Below are 18,018 nucleotides of genomic sequence, written 5' to 3' on the forward strand. Positions count from 1 at the left end.
GGTAAGGGTTAGTGTGAGGGTAATGGTTAGGGTTAGGGTTAGGCTGAGGTTGAGGGTATGAGTGAGTCTCACCCTAGCCCTCACGGCTAGGGTTAGGGTGAGTGGTAGGTTTAGGGTTAGATTTAGGGTGAGGTTTAGGTTTAATGTGAGGGTTAGGGTGATTGTAATTGTTAGAGTGAGGGTTAGTGTGAGAGTGAGGTTTAGGGTGATGTTTAAGCTGAAGGTGAAATTTAGGGAGTGTGAGAGGTTTTGGGTGAGAATGAGGGTTATGGTTTGGTTGAGGGTGAGTGTTAGTGTGAGAATAAGGGTTAGGGTGATGTTTAGGTTGAGGGTGAGGTTTAGGGAGAGAGTTAGGGTTCAGGGAATGGGTAGGGTTAGGGTGTAGGTGAGGGTTAGTGTAAGGGTGAGGCTTAGGGTGACCGTGGTGGTTAGGGTTCAGGGGAGGATTAGGGTTAGGGTTAGGGTTCGGGTTCAGGTTAGGGTTAGGGTTAGGGTGAGTGTTAGGGTGAGAGGTAGGGTTAGGTTTAGGATGAGGGTTAGGCTTTTTGTGAGGGTTACGGTTAGGGTTAGGGTTAGGGTTTATGTGAGGATAAGGGTTAGGGTGAGGGTTAGGGTGAAACTGAGGGTTAGGGTTAGCCTTAGGGTTAGGGTTAAGTTTAGGATGGGGGTTAGGGTGAGCGTTAGCATGATGGTTAGGGTTGGGAGAGGATTAGGGTGATGGTAAGGGTTAGGGTGAGGGTTAGGTTGAGGTTGAGGAATAGGGTTTTTGTGAGGTTAAGGTTTAGGGCGACGGTTAGGGTGAGGTTGAGGGTTAGGGTTAGCATTAGTGTTAGGGTGAGGGTGAGAGTTAGGGTGAGGGTGAGGGGTAGACTGAGGGTTAGGGTTAGTTTTATGGTTAGTGTTAGGGTGTGGTTTAGAGTTAGGGTTGGGGTGAGGGTGAGGGTTAGGGTAAAACTTAGGGTCACTGTTAGGGTGAGGGTGAGGTTTAGGGTTAGCATTACAGTTAGGGTTAGGTTTAGGTTGAGTGTTACAGTTAGGGTGAGGTTGAAGGTTAGGGTTAGCATTAGGGTAAGGGTTAGGGTTAGGATGCAGGTTAGGGTTAGGGTTAGAGTGAGGGTGAGGGTCAGGGTTAGGGTTAGGATTAGGTGTAGGTTTAGGGTGAGGCTGAGGGTGAGGTTGAGAATTAGGGTGAGCGTGAAGGTGAGGGTTAAGTTTATGGTTATGTTTAGGGTGAGGTATAGGGTGAGGGTGAGGGCTAGGGTGAGGGTGAGGGTGAAGGTGAGGTTTTCGGTTTGGAAAGGGTTAGGGTTAGGTTTAGGGTGAGGATTAGGGTGAGGGTGAGGTTTAAGGTGAGGGTTAGGGTTAGGGTGAGGGTTAGGGTTAGGGTTAGGGTGAGGGTTAGGGTTAGGGTGATGTTAAGGGTGAGGGTAGGGTGAGAGTTAGGGTTCGGGTGAGGGTGTGGGTTAGGGTGTTGGTGAAGGTTAGGGTGAGAGTGAGGGTGAGAGTGAGGGTGAGGGTTAGGGTGTTGGTGAGTTTTCGGATTAGGATGAGTTTTAAGGTTAGGGTGAGGTTTAGGGTGAGGGTGAGGGTTAAGGTTAGGGTTAGGATTAGGGTTAGGGTTAGGGTGAGGGTTAGGGTGAGGGTTATGGTTAGGGTTAGGTTGAGGATTAGGGTGAGAGTGAGGGTTAGGATTTGATTAAGGGTTAGGTTGAGGTTTAGGGTAAGGGTTAGAGTTAGGGTTAGGGTGAGTGTGAGGGTTAAAGTTAGGGTTAGGGTGAGGGTCATGGTTGGGGTTAGGGTTAGGGTTAGGGCTAGGGTGAAGGTTAGGATGAGGGTGAGGGTGAGTGTGAGTGTTAGGGTGTGGGTTACGGTTAGGTTTATGGTGAGGGTTAAGATGACGGTGAGTGTTAATGTGAGGGTGAGTGTTAGGGATAGGGTGAGTGATAGGGTGAGGGTTAGGGTCAGATTGAGTGTGAAGATTAGGGTTAGGATTACCCTTAGGTTTATGGTGAGGGTATAATTTAGGGTGAGATTTAGGGTGAGGGTGAGGGTTAGGGTGAGCATTAGGGTTAAGTTGAGATTAGGGTGAGGGTTAGAGTTAGGGTGAGGATTTGGGCTAGGGTTAGGGTGACGTTTAGGGTTAGGGTGTGGGTTAGGGATAGGTTTATGTATACGGTGGGAGTTAGGTTTATGGTTAGGGTTCAAGTTAGGGTGAGTGTGAGTGTGAGCGTTAGGGTTAGGATTAGGGTTTGTGTTACTGTTAGGCTGAGGGTGTGGGTGAGGGTGACAGTCAGGGTTAGGTTTAGGGTAATGTTTAGGGTTAGGGATAGTTTGAGGGTTAGGGTTAGGGTTAGGATGAGGGTTAGGGTGAGGATTATGGTTAGGGTTTGGGTGAGGGTTAGGTTTAGTTTGATTTTTAGAGTTAGTGTGAGGGTAAGCGTTAGGGTGAGGGTTAGGGTGAGGGTGAGGTATAGGTTTAGTGTTAGGGTGAGGGTGAGCGTTTAGGTGACGATTAGGATTGGGTTTAGGGTGAGGGTTAGGGTTAGGGTTGAGTTTAGGGTTAGGGTTAGTGTGGGGTTTAGTGTTAGGTTTTGGGAGAGGATTAGAGTTAGTGTGAGGTTTAGGGTTACGTTTAGGGTTAGTGTGAGGATAAGGGTTAGGTTGAGGGTTAGGGTGCGGGTGAGGGATAGGGTGAGTGTAAAGGTTAGGGTGACTGTTTGGTGAAGGTTAGGTTTAGGTTTAGGTTTAGGGTTAGGGTGAGGGGTAGGCTGAGGATAAGTGTTAGGGTGAGGTGTCGGGTGAGGTTGAGTATTAGGCTTAAAATTAGTCTTAGGGTAAGTGTTAGGGTTAGGTATAGCATTAGGGTTAGGGGTAGGGTGAGGGTGAGGGTTAGGATTAGGGTAAAGTTGAGGGTGAGGTTTAGGGTTAGCATTAGGTTTAAGGTTATCGTTTGAGTGAGGGTTAGGGTGAGGATTAGGTTTAGGATTAGGTTTAGGGTTAGGGTGAGGCTGAGGTTGAGGATGAGCTTGAGGGTGAGTTTTTGGGTTAGGGTTAGGTTTAGGGTGAGGTCTAGGGTGAGGGTGATATTTAGGGTGAGGGTTAGGGTGAGGGTGAGGTTGAAGGTGAGGTTTAGGGTTAGGGTGATGTTTAGGTTGAGGGTGAGGGTGAGGGTGAGGGTGAGTTTTAGGGTATAGGTGAGGGTTAGTTTTAGGGTGAGGGTTAGGGTGACGGTGAGGGTTAGGGTGAGGGTGTGGAAAAGGGTTAGGGTTAGGTTCAGGGTGAGGGTTAGTGTTAGGGTTAGGGTGAGTGTTCGGGTTAGTGTGAGGGTTAGGGTTCGGGTTAGTGTGAGGAAAAGGTTTAGGGTGAGGATTAGGATGAAAGTAAGAGTTAAGGTTAGGTTTAGTGTTAGGGTTAGGGTGAGGTTTAGGGTTAGGATTAGGGTTAGGTTTAAGTTGAGGGTGAGGGTTAGAATTAGGGTTAGGTTGAGGGTTAGGTTTGGGGTGAGTGTTAGGGTTTCGGTTAGGGTGAGGGTGAGGTAGAGGTTTCGGTTTCGGGTGAGGGTTAGTGTGTGGGTGATGGTTAGTGTTCGGGTGAAGTTTAAGGTGACGGTGAGGGTTAGGGTGAGGGTGATGGTTAGAGTTAGTGTGAGTATTAGCTTTAGGGTTAATGTTATGGTGCGGGTAAGATTTAGGGTGCGGTTTAGGGTGAGGGTGAGGGATAGGGTTAGCATTAGGGTTACGGTGGGGCATAAGGTTAGGGTTAGGGTGAGATAGAGGGTTAGGTTTAGGGTTAGGATGAGGTTTAGGATTAGGGTGAGAATTAGGGATAGGGTTAGGGTTAGGGTTAGTGTTTGAGTTAGGGTGTGTATGAGGATGAGAGTTAGGGTTAGGATTAGGGTTACGGTTAGTGTTAGGCAGAGGGTGAGGTTGAGGGTGAGGGTTAGGGTTAGGGTGATATTTAGGGTTAAAGTTAGGGTGAAAGGTAGGGTTAGGGTTAGGGTGAGGGTTTGGGTTAGTTTGAGGGTTAGGGTGAAGGTAAGTTTGAGATAGAGTGTTAGGGTGAGGGTGATGGTGACGGTGAGGGTTAGGGTTAGGATTCTGGTTAGGGTTAGGGTGAGGGTTAGGGTTAGGTTTAGGGTTAGGGTGAGGGTAAGTTTGAGGGTAAGGGTTAGGGTTATGGTTAGGTTTAGCGTTAGGGTTAGGTTTCAGGTAAGGTTTAGGGTTAGGGTGAGGTTTAGGTTTAGGTTGAGGGTTAGGGTGAGGGTTAGGGTGAGGGTTAGTGTGAGGTTTAGGTTTAGGGTAAGGGTAAGGGTTAGGTTCAGGGTGAGCATTAGTTTTAGGTTTAGGTTTAGGGTTAGGGTGATGCTGAGGGTTAGGGTTAGGGTTAGTGTGAGGATAAGGGTTAGGGTGAGGATTAGGGTGAGGATGAGTGTTAGGGTTAGCATAAGGTTTAGGGCGAGGGTTAGGGTTAGGGTTATGGTTAGGGTTAGGGTAGGGTAAGGGTTAGGGTTAGCGTGAGGGTTAGGGGTAGGGTGATGTTTAGGTTGACGGTGAGGGTTAGTGTGAGGGTGAGGTTGAGCGTGAGGGTTAGGGTGAGGGTGAGCATGAGTGGGAGGGTGACCATGAGGGTTAGGGTTAGGGTTAGATTTAGGGTGAGGATAAGAGTTAGGGTACTATTAGGGTTAGGGTAAGGGTTAGGCTGTGGGTGAGGGTGAGGGTGAGGTTTCAGTTTCGGTTAGGTAAGGGTTAGGGTTATGTTTAGGGTGAGGATTATGGTGAGGGAGAGGATTAGGGTTAGGTTGAGGGTTAGGCTTAGTGTGAGGGTTACGGTTAGGATTAGGGTTAATGTGAGGATAAGTTTTAGGATGAGGGTTAGGTTGAGAGTGAGGGTTAGGGTTAGCATTAGGGTTAGGGTGAAGGTTAGTGTGGGGATTAGTGTGTGGGTTAGGGTTCGGGTTAGGGTTGGGTGAGGGTTAGGCTGAGCGTAAGGTTTAGGGTGATGGTTAGGTTGAGAGTGAGGGATAGGGTTATGGTGAGGGTAAGGGTTAGGGTTAGGGTGAGAGTGAGGGTGATGGTAAGGGTAAGGGTTAGCGTTCAGGTTAGGGTGAGGGTGAGGGTTAGGGTTAGCATTAGGGTTAGGGTTTGGTTTAGGTTGAGTGTTAGGGTTAGGGTTAGGGTTAGGGTTAGGGTGAGGGTAAGGGTTAGGATGACATTTAGGGTGAGGGTGAGGGTTAAGTTTAGGTTTAGGGTTAGGGTGAGTTTGAGGGTGAGGGTTAAGGTTAGGTGTAGGGAGCCGGGGCGAGACTCCGCCCACTCCCTTGCAGCTTTGAGGTTTCCACCCCAGACGGTGCTTGGTGGGACGCCTGGGCTGTGCGCGTGCACGAGCCAGGTAGAGCCCCCAGCCAATCCCATGACACCTGGTGACGGTGAAAGGCAGGCGACCAACAATAGAAAGACCCGCATTCCGATTCTCCTATATAAGCGGCTGTGTTTCGGGTGCACGCTCTCTCGCGCCCAAGCTCTCCTACAACTAAAAGGCTCTCCAATAAAGCGTGATCTGAGAAGACTCCTGGTGTGGTGGTCGTTTTTCCTCGCTGGTCGAGTAGACGGTCACTACAACTGGTGCCGAAACCCGGGAACGAACCTGGGACGGGACCCGCGTGAGAGTCCGAACTGGAGCCAGAACTCAACACGCGGAGAGGGGACGTCGGTAAATATCCCCCGGTATGCTGTTCACTGTAGATTTAGATATTTATTGGTTGCTTGCATTGCTTCTTCCCTTGTGGCTTGTCTTTTTGATGGTGCGCACTTGCCTCGAGGAGGGAGGGTTTGATTTAATCCAGGAAGGATGCAAAGTACTAACGCGGCATCAGGATAGTCTATCAGAGTCAGCATACAGTAAGGGGGAGGAAAATAGGCCTAAAAGAAAAAGGGAAAAAAGAGAAAAGGATCCTAAAGAATTAAAGCAAGAGGGGCTGCAGCCCTCACAAAAGGAGAAGGTTTTCAGAGAGGAGGGGGTCTCAAGGAGACTCCCGCGCCCTTCTTTAAAAGCAAACCGGTTCTCAGCCGTACATGTGGAAGGGCGGGACCAAGAATATAGTAATCTTGTGAGTGACTCAGAGGAAGAAATGTTAGAGGAGGAGGGAGAGCAGCTCGATCCAGCTGATAGTGAAGAGTTAGAAGAGGCTGCGGCGGAGCACGTGGCAGACATATATGGAGGGTGGCGCCCCCTAGGGGTGGGAGTACCGCAACAGCCAGGGAGAGGAAACGGAGCTGCCCCTCACCCGTCGGCCCCCCCGCCGTGCCCGCCGGCAGGGAAGAGTCACTTTATAAAAGGCAGCACCTTGTCGCCATTAGCGGCCGCCTTTCCAGTTTTTGAAAATCCCATTACTAATGAAAGAAATTTTGAGCTGGTTTCCTACTCCCAGTTAAAAGATTTAGTTGAGGCAGTCAGGACTTATGGAGTGACGGCCAATTATACCACTGCCTTGCTTCAAAGGCTAACTATTAATGCTATGATTCTGTGGGAGCAAAAACTGTTCAATATTTTCCTGAATTAGTGGCTAAACAGGCAATTTTGATCTGAAAAAAAAAATAAAATTAAAAAAATAAAAAATAAAAAAAAATAAAAAAAGAGGCAATTTTGGGTATGAAGTATTGTTTAATGCATTTTGCAAAAATTCCAGATAAATTAATTATTCCATACACCCGTGAGCAAGTTGAAATTTTAGCAGCCACAATGGATATGTGGGCAATTCTTGTTTGCTCATTTCCAAATGTAATTGATAATCATTATCCTAAGCATCCTCTGCTTGCCATAGTTAACAAAAATTTAGTGTATTTTCCTGTTGTCACTTCAAAGGAGCCCTTGGTTGATGCTCTAACCATCTTTACGGAGGTTTATGGTGAGGCTGAGGGTGAGGCTAAGGTTGAGGGTGAGGGTTAAGTTTAGGGTTAGGTTTATGGTGAGGGCTAGGGTGAGGGTGATATTTTTGTTTAGGAAAGGTTTAGGGTGAGAATTAGGGTGAGGGTGAAGTTTAAGGTGAGGGTTTGATTTAGGGTGAGGGTTAGGGTTAGGGTTAGGGTGAGGATGACATTTAGGGTGAGGGTGAGGGTTAGGCTTAGGTTTAGTGTTAGGGTGAGGGTTAGGGTTAGCGTTAGGGTGAGGGTTAGGGTAAGGGTTAGGTGGAAGTTTAGGGTTAGGGTTAGGGTTTGGGTTAGGGTGAGGGATAGGGTGAGGGGAAGGGGTAGGGTGAGGGTTAGGGAGAGGGTGAGGGATTGGGTTATGGTGAGGGTAAGGGTTAGGCTGAGGCTTAGGTTGAGATTGAACATTTGTGTCAGCATCAGTGTTGGGTTTAGGGTGAGCGTTAGGGTTAGGCTGAGGGGTAGTTTTAGGGTTAGTGTGAGGGTTAGGGTTAGGGTTAGGGATAGGGTTTGGGTGAGATTAAGGGTTAGGGTGAGGGTGAGGGTAAGGGTTGGTTAGGGTTAGCCTTAGTGTGAGGATGAGGGTTAGGGTTAGGTTTAGGGTGAGTGTGAGTGTGAGGGTTAGTTTTAGGATTAGGGTTAGGGTTAGGGTTAGGCTGAGGTTGAGGGTATGAGTGAGGCTTACGCTAGCCCTCACGGCTAGGCTTAGGATGAGGGGTAGATTTAGGGTTAGAGTTAGGGTGAGGCTTAGGTTTAGTGTGAGGGTTCGGGTTTGAGTAAGGGTTAGGGTGATGGTAATTGTTAGGGTGAGGGTTAGGGTGAAAGTGAGGCTTAAGTTTAGCCTAAGTGTTACGTTGTGGGTTAGGGTAAGGGTTAGGGTTAGGGTTAGGGTGAGGGTGAGGGTTATGGTTAGGGTTAGGGTGAGTGTTAGGGTTAGGGTGATGTTTAAGGTGAAAGTGAAAATTAGGGAGAGTGAGAGGTTTCGGGTGGGGTGAGGGTTAGGTTGTGGGTGAGATTGAGGGTTTGGGTTTGGGTGAGGGTTTGGGTTAGGGTGATGTTTAGGTTGAGGGTGAGGTTCAGGGTGAGAGTTAGGCTTCAGGGAATGGGAAGGCATAGGGTGTAGAAGAGGGTTAAGGTGAGGTTGAGGCTTAGGGTGACCATGAGTTTTAGGGTTCAGGGGAGGATTAGGGTTAATGTTAGGGTTCGGGTTAGGGTTAAGGTTAGGGTTAGGGTGAGTATTAGGGTGAGAGGTAGGGTTAGGCTTAGGATGAGGTTTAGGCTTAGTGTGAGGGTTACGGTTAGGTTTATGTTTAGGGTTAGTGTGAGGATAAGAGTTAGGGTGAGGTTTAGGGTGAGATTGAGGTGTAGGGTTTGCCTTACGGTTAGGGTGAATGTTATGGTGGGGGTTAGGGTGAGGGTTAGGTTTAGGGTTAGGGTTGGGTGAGGGTTAGGGTGAGTGTAAGGGTTAGGGTGACAGTTAGGTTGAGGTTGAGGGATAGGGTTATGGTGAGGGTAAGGGTTAGGACGACGGTTAGTGTGAGGTTGATGTTTAGGCTTATCATTAATGTTAGGGAGATGGTGAGGGTTAGGGTGAGGATGAGGGTTAGGCTGAGGGGTAGGATTAGGGTTAGGGTTAGAGGTAGGGTTAGGGTGAGTGTTGGGTTAAGGATAGGGTGAGGGTGAGGGTTAGGGAAAGGGTTAGGGTCAGGGTTAGGATGAGGGAGAGGGTTAGGGTTACCATTAGGGTTAGGGTTAGGTTTAGGTTCAGTGTTAGGGTTAGGGTTAGGGTTAGGTGAGGTTGAGGGTTAGGGTTAGCATTACTGTTAGGGTTAGGCTTACGTTGCAGGTTAGGGTTAGGTTTAGAGTGAGGGTGAGGGTCAGGGTTAGGGTTAGGATTAGGTTTAGGGTTAGGGTGAGGCTGAGGGCTAGGGTGAGGGTGAGGCTGAGGGTGAGGGTGAGGGTGAGGGTTAAGTTTAGCGTTAGGTTTAGGGTGCAGGCTAGGGTGAGGGTCACGGCTAAGGTGAGGTTTAGGGTGAAGGTGAGGTTTTCGGTTAGGAAAGGTGTAGATTTAGGTTTAGCGTGCGGATTAGGGTGAGGGTGAGGTTTAAGTTTAGGGTTAGGGTTAGGGGGAGGGTTAGGGTTAGGGTTAAGTTGAGGGTTAGGGTTAGGGTGATGTTTAGGGTGAGGGTGAGGGTGAGAGTGAGGATTCGTTTGAGGGTGTGGCTAAGGGTGTTGGTGAAGCTTAGGGTGAGAGTGAGGGTTCGGGTGAGGGTGAGAGTTAGGGTGTTGGGGAGGGGTAGGGTTAGGGTGAGGGTTAGGGTGAAGGCGAGGGTTACGGTCAGGTTGAGGGTTAGGATAAGTGTAAGAGTGAGGGTTAGGTTTAAGGGAGGGGTAGGGTGAGGGGTAGGTTTAGGGTTAGGGAGAGGGTTAGGTTTAGGGTTAGGATTAGGGTGAGTGTTATGGTTAGGGTTAGGGTGAGGGTTATATTTAGGTTTAGGGTGAGGTTTAGGTTTAGTGTGAGGGTTAGTGTTTGGGTTATTGTAAGGATCAGGGTTAGGTTGAGGATTAGGGTGAGAGTGAGGGTTAGGGTTAGATTAAGGTTTAGGGTGAGAGTTAAAGTTAGGGTTAGCGTGAGGTTTAGGGTTGGGGTGAGGGTTAGAGTTAGGATTAGGGTGAGGGTTAAGGTTAGGGTGAGGTTTAGGGTGAGGGTGAGTGTTAGGGTTAGGGTGAGCGATAGGGTGAAGGTTAGGGTTAGGGTGAGTGTGAGCATTAGGGTTAGGGTTACTCAGGGCTATAGTGAGGGTTTGGGTTAGGGTGAGGTTTAGGGTGAGGGTGAGGTTTAGGGTTAGCGTTAAGGTTAAGGTGAGTGTTAGGGTGAGAGTTAGCGTTAGGGTGAGGGTGAGGGTTAGGGTTAGGGCTAGGGTAATGTTTAGGGTTAGGGTGTGTGTTAGGGATATGTGTATGGTTAGGGTGAGGGTAAGGTTTACGGTTAGGGTTCAAGTTAAGGTGAGTGGGAGGGTGAGTTTTAGGGTTAGGATTATGGTTCGGGTTAGTGTTAGGCTGAGGGTGAGTGTGAGGGTTGGGTTTGGGTAATGTTTTAGATTAGGGTTAGTTTGAGCGTTAGGTTTAGGGTTAGGATGAGGTTTAGGGTGAGGAATATGGTTAGGGTTAGGGTGTGGGTTAAGTTTACTGTGAGGGTTATTGTTAGGTTTAGGGTGAGGGTGTGGGTAAAGGTTAGGGTGAGGGTCAGGGTGAGGGTGAGGTTTAGGGTAAGTTTAGGTTGAGTGTTTGGGTGAGGTTTAGGTTTAGGTTTAGGGTTAGGTTGAGGGTTAAGATGAGGGTAAGGGTTAGGGTGAGGTTTAGGTTGTGGTTGAGTATTAGAGTTAGCATTAGTCTTATTCTGAGTGTTAGGGTTACGTATAGCATTAGGGTTAGGGTTAGGGTGAGGGTGAGGGTTAGAATTAGGGTTAAGGTGAGGGTGAGGTTTAGGGTTAGCATTAGGTTTACAGTTAGGGTTAGAGTGAGGGTGAGGGTGAGGGTTAGGGTTAGGAATATGTTTAGGGTTAGGGTGAGGCTGAGGTTGAGGATGAGGTTGAGTTTGAGGGTTAGGGTTAGGGTTTGGCTTAGGGTGAGGGTTAGGGTGAGGGGGAGGGTTAAGGTGAGGGTTAGGTTGAGGGTGCGGTTTTCGGTTAGGAAAGGGTTAGGAAAGGGTTAGGTTGAGGATTAGGCTGAAAGTGAGGTTGAAGGTGAGGGTTAGGGTTAAGGTGAGGTTTAGGGTTAGGGTTAGGCTGAGGGTTAGGGTTAAGGTGATGTTTAGGGTGAGGGTGTGGGAGAGGTTTAGGGTTTCGGTGAGGGTTAGGGTTAGGTTGAGGGTTAGGGTGATGCTGAGGTTTAGGTTGAGGTTTAGGTTTAGTGTGAGGGTTAGGATTAGGGTTAGTGTGAGGAAAAGGGTTAGGGTGAGGATTAGGATGACAGTAAGAGTTAGGGTTAGGTTTAGCCTTAGGGTTAGGGTGAGGTATAGGGTTAGAGTTCGGGTTAGGGTTAGGTTGAGGGTGAGCGTTATACTTAGGGTTAGAGTGAGGGTTAGAGTTGTGGTGAGTCTTAGGCTTACAGTTAGGGTAAGGGTGAGGGTGACGGTGAGGGTGAGGGTGAGGTTTAGGTTGTGGGTTAGGGTTATGTTTATGGTTAGGGTAAGGGTTAGGGTGAGGTTTAGGGTGAGGGTTAGGGTTAGGGTGACATTGAGGGTTAGGGTGACAGTGGGGGTTAGGTTGAGGGTGAGGTTTAGGTTTAGTGTTAGTGTTACAGTGAGGGTGAGGGTCAGGGTTAGGATTAGGGTGAGGGTTAAAGTGAGGGTTAGGGTTAGGCTTAGGTTTAGGGTTAGTGTGAGGATTAGGGTTAGTGTTAGGTTTATAGTGAGGGTTAGGGTTAAGGTGAGGGTGAGGGTTAGGGTTATCGTGAGTGTGAGGTCAGGGTTAGGGTGAGGGTTCATGTTAGGATTAGGATTAGGGTTAGGGGGAGGGTGAGGGTTATGTTTAGGGTTAGGGTGAGGGTTAGGTTTAGGGTGATGTTTAGGGTGAGGGTGAGGGTTAGGGTGACAGTGATGGTTTGGGTGAGGGTGAGGATTAGGGTGTGGATGAGGGTTAGGGTGAGGGTGAGGGTTAGGGTTAGATTTAGGGTGTGGGTTAGGGTTAAGGTTAGGATTAGGGTGAGGGGTAAAGTCAGGGATAGGGTGAGTTTTGGGGTTAGTGTGAGGTTTAGGGTTAGGTTTAGGGTAAGTGTGAGGATAACGGTTAGGGTGAGGGATAGGGTTATTGTTAGGGTTAGGCAGAGGATTAAGGTTAGGTTTAGGGTTAGGGTGAGTGTGAGGGTTAGGTTGAGGTGAGGGTTCGGGTTTGGGTGAGGTTTAGGGTGATGGTGAGGGTTAGTGTTAGGGTTAAGTTGAGGGTGAGGATCAGAGTAATGGTTAGTGTTAGGTTTAGGGTGAGGGTGATGTTTTGGTTTAGGATTAGGGTTAGGCTTAGGCTTAGTGTGAGGGTGAGGGTGAGGATGTGGGTGAGGGTTAGATTTAGGGTGAGGGTTAGGGTTATGGTTATGGTTAGGGTGAGGATTATGGGTATGGTTAGGGTTAGGATGAGCGTTATGCTGAGGGTTAGGGTTAGGGTTAGTGTGCAGGTTAGGTTTAGGGTTAAGGTTAGGGTGAGGGTGAGGGTTTAGTTTAGGTAACGTTTAGGGTAAGATTAGGGTGACGTTTAGGATGAGGTTGAGGGTTAAGGTGAGGGATTCGGTTAGGGTGAACGTTAGGGTTAGGATTAGGGTGAGGGTTATTGTTAGGGTGATGTTTAGGGTGAGGGTGAGGGTGAAGGTTCGGGTGAGGGGGAGGCTTAGGTTTAGGGTTAGAGTAAGGGTTATGGTTATGGTTAGGGTGATGGTGAGGGTTAGGGTGAGTGTGAGGTTGAGGGTGAGGGTTAGGATGAGAGTTATGGTGAGGGTTAGAGTGAGGGTGAGCGTTAGGGTGAGAGTGAGGGTTCAGGGGAGGGTGCGGGGGAGGGGGAGGATTATGGTTAGGGTTCGGTTTAGAGTTAGGGTGAGGGTGAGGGTGAGGGTTAGGGTGAGGGTTAGGGTTAGGGTTAGGGTTAGGTTGAGGGATAGGGTTAGGGTTAAGGTTAGGATGAGGGTTAGGCTGTGGGGTAGGGTTAGGTTTAGAGTAAGGGTTAGGTTTAGTGTGAGTTTTAGGATAAAGTTTAAGGTCGAGTTAGGATTAGTGTGAGGAGAAGGGTTAGGGTGAGGGTTAGGATGAGGGTGAGGTTTAGGGTTAGGGATAGGATTAGGGTGAGCTTAGGTTGAGGGCTAGGGTGAGTGTGAGGGTTAGGGTTAGGGTTAGGGATAGGGTGAGGTTTAGGGTTAGGGTTAGGGTTAGGGTTAGGGTGAGTCATAGGCTGAGGTTTAGGGTTAGGGATAGGGTGAGGGTTATGTTAATGTGAGGTTTAGGGCTTGGGATAGGGTTAGGGTGAGGGCTAGGGTGAGTGTGAGGGTTAGGGTTAGGTTTAAGGATAGGGTGAGGTTTAGATTTAGGGTTAGGCTTCGGGTGAGGTTTAGGCTAATGGGTAGGGTTACATTTAGGGTGAGGGTTAGGTTTAGTAGGAGTGTTAGGGTTAGGTTTAGCGTTAGGGTTAGGGTTCGGGTTCGGGTGAGGGTTTGGGTTAAGGTGTGGATGAGGGTTAGGGTTAGTGTGAGGACTATTTTTAGGTTTAGGGTTACTGTTAGGGTTAGGGTTAGGGTGAGGGTAAGGGTTAGGGTTAGGGTGATTGTGAGGGTAAGGGTTAGGGTTAGTGTTACCGTTAGGGTGAGGGTTCGGGTTAGTGTGAGGGTTAGGGTTAGGTTTAGGTCAAGGTGAGGGTAAGGGTTAGGGTGAGGGTTAGGGTGAGGGTGAGAATTAGGATTAGAGTTAGGGTTAGAATTAGGGTTAGGGTGAGGTTGAGGTTTAGTGTTAGGGCGAGGGTTAGGGTTATTGTTAGGGTTAGGGTGCAGGGTAGGGTGAGGGTTAGGGTTAGGGTAGGGTTAGGTTTAGGCTGAGGGTGAGGGTGAGGGTGAGGTTGATGGTTAGTGTTAGGGTTAGGGTGAGGGTGAGGCCTAAGGTGAGGGTGAGGGTTAGTGTGAGATTGAGGATGATGCTTTCGTTTAAGTCAGGGTTAGGGTTAGCGTGAGGATTAGGGTGAGGGTGAGGTTGAGGGTTTCGTTTACATCAGGGTTAGGATTAAGCTGAGGTTAGGGTTAGGGTGAGGGTTAGGGTTAGGGTTAGGGTATGGGTTAAGTTTAGGGTGATGTTTAGGCTGAGGGTGAGTGTTAGGGTCAGAGTTAGGATGAAGTTTAGGGTTAGTGTTAGGATTAGGGTTAGGGTGAGGGTGAGGTTTAGGGTTAGAGTTAGGGTTATGGGGAGGGTTAAATTGAGGGTCAGGGTTTATGTTAGTGTTAGGGTTAGGGTTAGCATGAGGGTTAGGCTGAGGATTAGGGTTACGGTTAGTGTAAGGGTTAGGGTTAGGTTAGGGTTAGGATTACGGTTTGGTTAGGGTGAAGGTTAGTTTTAGGTTTAGGGTTAGGATAAGGTTTAGGCTGAGGGTTAGGTTTAGGTTTAGTGTGAGGGTTAAGTTTAGGGTTAGGGTGTGGACTATGGTGAGAGTGAGGGTTAGGGTGAGGGTTAGGGTTAGGGCTGAGTTTAGCGTCAGGGGTAGGCTGAGGGTTAGGATTAGGGTATAGACTAGGGTTAGGCTGAAGTTGAGGGTGAGGTTCAGGGTGAGGGTTACTGTTAGAGTGAGGGTTAGAGTGTGGGTGAGGGAGAGTGGGAGTGTTTGGTTTAGGGTTAGAGTTAGGTTGAGGGTGAGTGTTAGGATTAGGGTTAGCACTAGGTTTAGGCTGAGGGTTAGGGTGAGTTTGAGGGTGAGGTTTAGGGTTAGAGTGAGGGTTAGGGTTAGGGTTAGTTTTAGGGTAAGTGTTAGGGTTAGGGTTAGGGTTAGGATGAGCATTAGACTGAGGGTTAGGGTTAGGGTTTGGTTAGGGTGAAGGTTGCTTTTAGGTTTAGGGTTAGGATAAGGTTTAGGATAAGGTGAGGGTGAGGGGTAGGGTGAGGTTGTGGGTTTGGGTTATGGTTAGGTTTAGCGTTAGGGTAAGGGTGAGGGGAAGGGTTAGAGTGAGCTTCAGGCTGAGGGTGAGTTTTAGGGTTAGGGTTAGGATTAGGGTGAGGGCTAGGGTGAGGGTGAAGGTTAGTGTGAGGGTTTCTTTTAGCCAAGGTTTAGTGTTATGGTGAGGATTAGGGTGAGGGTGAGGTTTAGGGTTAGGGTTAAGGTTATGGTGAGTGTTAGGGCAAGGGTTAGGATGAGGGTTAGGGTTTGGTTGATGTTTAGTGTGAGGGTGAGGATGAGGGTTCGAGTGAGGGTAAGGGTTCGAGTGAGGGTGAGAGTTAGGGTGTGGGTGAGGATTAGTGTTAGGTTGAGTGTTAGGGTTAGGTTTAGGATTAGTGTTAGGGTGAGGTTTAGGGCTAGGGATAGGGTTAGGTTGACGGTTAGGATTAGGGTTAGGCTTAGTATGAGGGTTAGGTTGAAGGGTAGGTTTAGGGGGAGGGTGAGCATTAGGGTGAGGGTAAGATTAGGGTGAGGGTGTTGGTGAGGTTTAGGGTTAGGTGTAGGGTTAGGGTGAATTTGAGGGTGAGGCTTAGGTTTAGGATTAGTATTATGGTTAGTGTTAGGAAGAGAGTTTGGGTGTCGGTGAGGGTTCGGGTGAGGGTCTGGGTTAAGGTGTGGGTGAGGGTTAGTTTTAGGGTGAGCATTAATGTTAGAGTTAGGTTTATGGTGAGGATAAGGGTTAGGGTGAGGTTTAGTGTGAGGGTTAGGGTTAGGGTTAGGGTGATGGTGAGGGTGAGGTATAGGGTTTGGGTTAGGGTTAGGGTGAGGGTTAGGAATAGGTTTAGGGTTAGGGTGAGGGTGAGGGTGAGGGTTAGGGTGAGGGTTAGGGTTAGGTTTAGTGTTAGAGTTAGGGTGAGGGTGAGGGTTAGTATTAGGGTTAGTATTAGAGTTAGCCTGAGCATGAGGGTAAGGTTTAGGTTTAGGGTGAGTGTTAGGGTTAGGGGTACGGTGAAAGTGAGGGTTAGGATTAGGGTAAGGGTTAGGATGAGCGTTAGGCTGAGGTTTAGGGTTTGAGTTAATGTGAGGTTTAGGGTTAGGGTTAGGGTTAGGGTGAGGGTTAGGGTTAGGTTTAGGTTTAGGATAAGGGTTAGGTTGAGGGTTAGATTTAGGTTTAGTGTGAGGGTTAGGTTTAGGTTTAGGGTTAGGGTTAGGGTCACGGTAAAGGTTAGGGTGAGGGTTAGGGTGATGGTGAGGGTAAAGATTACGGTGACGCTTAGGGTCAGGGTGAGTTTCAGGGTGAGTCTGAGGGGGAGTGTGAGGGTTTGGTTTAGGGTTAGATTTAGGGTGAGTGTGAGGGTTAGGATTAGGGCTAGCACTAGGTTTAGGGTGAGGGTGAGGTTGAGGTTGAGGGTGAGGTTTAGCGTTAGTGTGAGGGTTAGGGTTAGGATTAGGTTTAGGGTGAGGGTTAGGGTTAGGATTGGGATGAGCATTAGGCTGCGGGTTAGGGTTAGGGTTAGTGTGAGGGTTAGGGTTAGGGTGAGGTTTAGGGTTTGGTTAGGGTGAAGATTTGTTTTAGGTTTAGGGTTAGGATAAGGTTTATTCTGAGGGTTATGGTTAGGGTTAGTGTGAGGGTTAGGTTTAGCGTTAGGGTTAGGGTGTGGGCTAGGGTGGGGGTGAGTGTTAGGGTGAGGGTAAGGGTGACGGTTTAGTTTAGGTAAGGGTTAAGGTAAGGTTAGGTTGAGGATTAGGGTGAGGATGAGGGTTAAGGTGAGGGTTAGGGTTAGCGTGAGGGTCAGGGTTACTGTGAGGTTTAGGGTTACGCTTAGGGTGAGGGTGAGGGTAAGGGTTAGGGTGAGGGTTATGGTGAGGTTGAGGGTTAGGATTAGAGTTAGGGTTAGGATTAGGGTGAGGGTGAGGGTGAGGGTTAGTGTTAGGGTGAGGTTTAGTGTTGGGGTGAGGGTTAGGGTTGGGGTGAGGGTGAGGGTGAGGTTTAGGGTTAGGGTTAGGATTAGGTTTAGGCTGAGGTTGAGGGTGAGTTTGAGGGTTATAGTTAGGGTTAGGGTGAGGGTGATGGCTCGGGTGAAGGTGAGCGTTAGGGTGAAGGTGAGGATAAAGTTTAGTGTGAGGGTTAGGGCGAGGCTGAGGTTTAGGTCTAGGGTGAGGGTTATTGCGAGGGTTAGGGTAAGGGTAAGGGTTAGGGTGATGGTAAGATTGAGTTTGAGGGATAGGATTATGTTGTGGGTAAGGGTTAGGGTGAGGGTTTGGGTTAGAGTGGGGGTTAGGGTTAGGTTTAGGTTGAGGTTTAGGGTTAAGGTGATGTTTAATGTGAGAGTATGGTTTGGGGTTAGGGTGAGTGCTCGGATCAGCATGAGGTTTAGGATGAGAGTGAGCGTTAGTTTTACAGTTAGGGTTAGGGACAGGGGTAGGGTGAGCATTAGGGTTAGGATTAGGGTTACGATTAGGGTTAGAATGAGGATGAGTGTGAGAGTTAGTGTGTGGGTAAGTGTTATGGTTAGGGTTAGTGTTAGGGCTAGGTTGAGGGTGAGTGTTAGTGTGTGGGTGAGGGTTTTGTTTAAGTTAGGGTTAGGGATAGGGTGAGGATTAGGTTGAGGGTGAGGGTTAAGCTGAGGTTAGGTTTAGGGTGAGGGTTAGGGTTAGGGTGATATTTAGGGTGAGGGTGAGTGTTCCGTGAGGTTGAGGGTGAGGGTTAGTGTTAGGGTTAGGTTTAGTTTGAGGGTGATTGTGAGGCTTAGGATTAGGAATAGGGTTAGGGTTTGTGTGAGGGTCAGTGTGAGGGTGAAGCTTAGGGTTAGGGTTAGGGTTATGGTTAGTGTGAAGGTTACGGTTAATGTGAGGGTTATGATTAGGGATAGGTTTAGGGTTACAGTAAGGGTAAGGGTTTGGGTGAAGATGAGTGTTAGGGTTCGGGTTAGGGTTAGGATGAGGGCTAGGGTGAGGGTGAGTGTGTGAGGGTTTCTTTTAGGTCATAGTTAGGTTTATGGTGAGGATTAGCTTGAGGGTGAGGGTTAGATTTAGGGTAAGGGTTAGGGTTAGGGTTAGGGTGAGAGTTAAGGTTTGGGTGATGTTTAGGGTGAGGGTGAAGGTTAGGGTGTGTTTGAGGATTAGGGTTAGAGTTAGGTTTAGGGTTATGTTGAGGGTACGGTATAGGGTGAGGTTTATTGTGAGGGTTAGTGTTAGTACTTGGTTTAGGATGAGGTTTAGGGTGAGGGTTAGGCTGAGAGGTAGGGTTAAGGTAGAGTGACTGTTAGGTTTAGTGTGAGGATTAGGGTTAGGGTGAGGTTTAGGTTTAGTGTAAGGTTTAGGATTAGGGTTAGGGTAAGGATGAGTGTTAGGGTTAGGTTGAGGGTGAGGGTGAGGTTGAGGGCTAGGGTTAGAGTTAGTGTGAGGTTTAGTGTTAGGGTGAGCGTTAGGTTTTGCTTGAGGGTTAGGGTTAAAGAAAGGGTTAGGGTGAGGGTTAG

Source organism: Dipodomys merriami, unplaced genomic scaffold, assembly GCF_024711535.1.
Source record: "Dipodomys merriami isolate MVZ:Mamm:240054 unplaced genomic scaffold, mDipMer1.0.p SCAF_79, whole genome shotgun sequence".
NCBI classification, from domain to species: domain Eukaryota; kingdom Metazoa; phylum Chordata; class Mammalia; order Rodentia; family Heteromyidae; genus Dipodomys; species Dipodomys merriami.